The 5,946-nt window shown below is 45.8% G+C and overlaps 1 non-coding gene across 1 annotated transcript; it reads right to left on the bottom strand.

Annotated features, from left to right (window-relative positions):
* Window positions 1-539: 539 nt before the first annotated feature.
* Window positions 540-610, bottom strand: TRNAG-GCC. Its single transcript has one exon. It is a non-coding gene; the product is annotated as a tRNA-Gly (tRNA).
* Window positions 611-5,946: the final 5,336 nt, after the last annotated feature.

Raw genomic sequence — 5,946 nt, 5'->3', positions numbered from 1 at the left:
TGAGTCAGCTGGCTATAAAAATAAACTAATATAGTTTGTTTAGTTAGAGGAAAGGGAAGAAGAGAGAGAAGGTAAGCGGGCTCTTAGCTAAGAGCCAGCTCTAGCACGTGTCCCTAGGTATTTTGTGAGTATGAAAGGTGGATCATATAATGAAGAAGTAGTACACTTTTGCAATGAACTATTGTACATGTTGACTATAAAATGGGCTATAGATGACATGTGAATGGATTATAGCCAACAACTGCTATACTATTGTACTTGCTCTAAGGCCAGTAGATCGATGGGCATTTCTGGCTCTGATCATGGATGCTGACACAGGATTCATCGAAGAAGCTATGGGACTTGCACTTGCTGCCAACATACTCGACCGTTTGGACTGTCATCTTTACAGTATCTCCGTATATGTATGTGGGCGTGTCCTTCTTGGGTGCCAAGCATGCATTACAACATTCCTGTACCATGAAAAAAAAATGCACAACGCTTGATCTGAATAAAAGAAGTTCAGTCGTCAGTGAGTGACAGCGAAAAATGAGAAAAAATGCACCAGCCGGGAATCGAACCCGGGTCTGTACCGTGGCAGGGTACTATTCTACCACTAGACCACTGGTGCTTACGCATTTCCGGTTTCCTAAATCTATCTGTGAAGGCACGAAAAGTAACCAAGAAAAAAAGCAAAATACACCAGCCACACGTGACAGAAAAAGATGGACTGCATAAGGCCTTGTTCGGTTTCTTCAAAATCGAAGGGGTTTGGAGAAGATTAGGAGGGATTAAATCCCCTACAAGTCAAATTCCACCCCAATCCTCTTCAATCCCCTCCTCGATGGGATTAACCGAACAAGCCCTAAAGATATTGCAACTGCATGAAATCGATTGTTGGCTTACTATTAACTTTGCTCTTGCTATTGTACCATAAGTACATCCAAGGCTAACCGTATGAAAAAAGACACAATCTCCTTATGTGCCGAGACAAATTTTGCTAAGGGAACTCAAATGTGGATCATCAAAACTTATCTCATCAAAGCTTCATGAACAATAGTAGGGGCGGAGGGATGTCCGTCCATTATCCGCCCTTCTCCATTTGCCATGCATATCTACATCAATACCAATCTATGCATATGTTTAGTAGTTGCAAAAATTAAAAGTATAGGGTGTTTAATAAGTTTCTACATACAACGATCCCACAAAAATTCAGTCCGTGCCAAAGACCTCTGTCTTCGCTCCCAATCCGGTTGTTCGTGGCAAAGACCTAACTCTTCGGCTAGTCCAACCTACTTTGTTTGTCAGATGCACTTCAATATGCTCACATAGTAGGCTTGGATAATCTTCACCGGATCAGTATCCAAGTATGACGTCTTCATGAACAACACTTTGGAGTCCACCGAAGCGACCTTGATCTCGAGCGTCTTCTCTTGGAGCTTGACATTCTTATATTGCATCTCCATAAAAATGCCAAACCTATCCGTCTTCTTTCCCTCCTTCACCTCATAATGCGCGACACTTGCCTCCTCCTTCTTTGTCTTGATGTCCACGAACTTCTTCATCATCTTCGTCAGTGTCCTTTCCCACTTTCCCTTCTGCTCCTCCCACTTCCTTATCGTTTCGTGGTCATCTTCTTGGTCGAAGCAAGCATTTCTTGTGTTGGAACAGTTGGACCATTGTAATGGCCCGAAACATACGCTCCAAAAGATTCCCTTTTTATTTCGTTACCGTCGTGTGATTTATTTGGTCGTTGCATTCATCATCGCATCATGCGCATCATCCACATTACATCGGCACTTCGTTGCCATTATTTTTCAAAACTTGCATCTACTTGTAGTTGCTGGTTCTCTCCATTTCGACGTTGACCGTTTGAGAACCAACAACACACGCACGCACCCGCGGCATCGATAATCATTGTTTTTAAAAGTACGTATAAAACATTCTCAGAATGACTTGATAGTTGGCGGGCGGTCTTGGTTTATTGTAGGTAGACCGCCTGCCAAATTTTGTCGCATTTGGAGCTTGTTTGATATCCGAACCGTTAATCATGTAGCGACACTATAGCTGGTCAAATCTCACACGTTTTCATTATGGTAAAACTGATGCCAGGCTGTCTGTTTTCCCTCTCGTCTCCGCATAGCCGATGTGCACAGTGCACTGCACGAACCTAGTCCGAAACTCCCCCAGACCCGAACCGGACGGTCGTGACTGTTGGGTCCGGATCAACCCCGTAATGCTCTAAACCGTCACCAGTTTTGCAATTGCACTCCTCGTACCTAGTTATCTCGATCGTCCGATCTATATCGTAGGGCCCTAATATCCCTAGCCTAATCCCATAGCTATATATAGGCGTCCAACACTAAAATCTAGGAAGCTATCCCATCCTTCTCTCGCCCGCCGCCACCACAATCTCTCCCTCGGGATCCCTCCCGATCTAGTCGTCACCCACCTCGGAGGGCCCATCGAACCAACCAGGTGATGCCCGAAATCAGCCTCCTCCCCTGCCTCCATGGGCACGTCTGTGTGCCGCAAATGCCCGATACGGCCACCTCACAGCTCCCATGCCTCGTGCCCCTCTCCATGAGCTCGAAGGTGCTCGCCCTAGAGCAGCCTCATGGTCGTAGCGCCCGAGGGCCTGCACCAGCGCTGCCCTGCCGTTGACCTCGCCATCCAGCCAAGCCAGTGCCCAGGCTCCTCTCTCCTCCTTTCTTCATTGGTTCTTCTATCTCCCTCACCCCATTCTCTCTTTCTTTTCTTCAGGAGATGCCCCGCCATGGCATGACAGCTGTCGCTTGCCACGAAGTCGCCGTGACCGGAGGTCCCTCGCCGCCCTCAGCCCCGCCACGACCCGACCTCCTCCAGATATGCCCGCCTCCGAAGCTGGTCCATTCGGCCTCCCTCTGCCTCGAGAGGTTGTCCCATCGAGCCGAGGAGAACGACACAGCGAGCGCTTGAAGCCGTAGCGGTTGACCGAGGGCCGCGAGCTCAAGCGCTCGATCTGCCTGGGTTGTGCCAGCTCGCCCGCTTCGGGCCCAAGGCACGCCCTGCCCAGCACTCCAAGTCCCAGCCGACCTCACGCCACGCCAGGCCAGTCGGCCCAGCTCAGCCCTGCAGTTGCACAATGACCGAGCTAGCCCCTGCGTCCTTCGTCGGCCCAGCCGCGAGCCGGCCCAACACGCCTCCTCCTAGCCGACCAGATGAGCCCATGGTGAGCGCACATAAATCCCGCCCCGGTCGCGTTTTATTATCCAGCAACCACATTTTCGGCCCAGACATGTTTTTTTTTCAGTTCGAGCGAATTGTCAATTAACCTGTGAATTATCCATTTTACCAAAAAAAACCTAATCTTTATGCATTTAATAACCCTACAACCGGCATCGGATTAGAACGATTTCAACATGAAAAATGTTCAGAATTTTGTGTAGATTAATAATATCGCAGTTTCATCCATGATAAAAATAGTTAAACTTGATGTTTGCATTGATTTGAGTGAATGCCATGCTAAAACGGTTTAGTTCCTAACTAATTAACCATAGCTCCGATTAAAATGATCCATATATGTAACTTGACTAGAAAAATGTGTAGAATAACCTGGTGGCATTTATTTTGCTGTTTAACAAGTTTAAAATTGTGTTATAGTCGGAACATTACCGAAATCCTATTTGCATATGGGGACTTTCTGAAATTGTTATTCGTTGTTCCGACCTCATTTAAACTTGCCTAGAATTTCATGTAGTTTCGTAATATCTTGTTGCATCCTTGATCTAACATGCTTGTGGCTGTCATTTGCATATATTTTGCATTCATGACATATTATCTTGTGATGATCATATCGTTTAGACCGTATCTCCGTTTTAGGTGATCTATATATGTAAATCGACTAGAATGACGTGTAGAATCACATGGTCCACTTTATTTTGCTGTTTAATAAATATAAAACACGTTTAGTTCAGATCTGGACTAATTTTGCAATTAACACACGAGGTCATTTTGGAAATACTATAAGTTGTTTCCAACCTCAATAAAAATGCCTAGATAGATAGTTTATTTATGCCCATCTCTTGCCATGTTTAACAACATTTAAACTTGCCGTGTAAATATATGAGAGAGAACTAAATGACTCGAATGTGGAGTTTCATAAATACCCTAATGTGAACTTCACTTAATGTGTAGTATTCGATTGTTGTGATTGCCATGCCTTGCATATTTGATCCGGACATGCATCATATGTGTTTGTGCATCATGCCTTGCATATGTGGTGTTGTTTATCTTGTGTTGATTGTTTGTTTCCGGATTGTTTCTTCTCGATGGAGTTTTGAAACCGCTTTGGAGTGAGAGGATTCGGTCGACTACGTTGGTTCGTCTACTTCATGGATTCGTTTTTCTTCCAAGTGGGATCTCAAGCAAGATGATGATTTTCCTAGATACCACTACTATCATTGCTATGCTAGTTCTCTCGTTTCTATTACTATGTACCGCTGCCTACCACCTGTTAATGTCAGCCTCCCAACATTGCCATGAAAAGCCTCTAACTCCTTCTAGATCCCAGCAAACCTTTGTTTGGCTATGTTACCGCTTGTTGAGCCTTCTTATAATGTTGCTAGTTGTAGGTGCAGATGCTTCCATGTGAAAACATGGGTTCCTTGATATATCATCATATTATTCCTAATTAATTTAATGCACCTATATACTTGGTAAGAGGTGGAAGGCTTGGCCTTCTAGCTTGGTGTTTTGTTCCACCTTTGCTGCCCTAGTTACTTGTGTACCAGTGTCATGTTCCATATTGAGCGCTCCTAACATGCTTTGGGTTGTTATCGGGACCCCCTTGATTTTCTATTTGGGATAAAACTCTTCTGGCAAGGACCAACATTGGTTTTACATCTGCCTAATAACTAATAAAAAGCATAGGGACCTGCCGGCACCCGCGAATAATTAATCAACCCCGGGTCAGTGCTCCTCATGAGTGTTGGTCCAAATCGGGTGATGTCCAGCGGCCCATGGTCACCCGGGATTTCAGCCAACTCGATGTCTTGCCCATCTGGTAGTGCCCTGAGAAAGAGATACACACGTCTCCTATTGGGATCTGGCCTGCCGGGCGGCCTTGCTGGATTTATTTTACCTTTCTCGAATGTCTTGTGCGTGGGATTCCGAGGATACTTTGGGCTATCTCGAGGTTTAGTTTTTTCATCGGAATTGTCGAGGAGACTACGGGTTTTACTTGGTTGAGGTTATTCCATGCAGCTTGTGGTGGTTTGAGATGGACTAGTTGGAGCACCTTTGTAGGGTTAAATCTTTCTGAGAGCCGCGCCTGCGGTTATGTGGCAGCTTGAAAACTTTGTTTAACACTCGGTCATAGCAAACTTGAAGTAAACTTAATTAAAATATGCCAACTGTGTTCCCAACCGTGACTATTTCTTCTCGTGAGTTCTTATCCAAGAGAGGAAACGATGTGGTTATGTCTGATTCTTAAGTAGGTATTCGGGATCATTCCTTGATAATTATTAGCTCACGGTCATTTATTCATAGATCACCCCCCTCTTATTATTGTACTCATAAGTTAGCCTCCCAAATAAAATGCTTAGTGTGTTGGGGAACGTCGCATGGGAAACAAAAATTTTCCTACGCGCACGAAAACCTATCATGGTGATGTCCATCTACGAGAGGGGATATTCGATCTACGTACCCTTGTAGATCGCACGGCAGAAGCGTTAGTGAACGCGATTGATGTAGTGGAACGTCCTCACGTCCCTCGATCCGCCCCGCGAACCGTCCCGCGATCAGTCCCACGATCTAGTGCCGAACGGACGGCACCTCCGCGTTCAGCACACGTACAGCTCGACGATGATCCCGACCTTCTTGATCCAGCAAGAGAGACGGAGAGGTAGATGAGTTCTCCGGCAGCGTGACGGTGCTCCGGAGATTGGTGGTGATCTAATCTCAGCAGGGCTCCGCCTGAGCTCCGCA

This window comes from Hordeum vulgare, chromosome 2H, assembly GCF_904849725.1.
Source record: "Hordeum vulgare subsp. vulgare chromosome 2H, MorexV3_pseudomolecules_assembly, whole genome shotgun sequence".
Lineage (NCBI taxonomy): Eukaryota > Viridiplantae > Streptophyta > Magnoliopsida > Poales > Poaceae > Hordeum > Hordeum vulgare.
The sequence above is the reverse complement of the archived record's forward strand: the minus strand, read 5'-3'. Positions and strand labels throughout refer to the sequence as shown.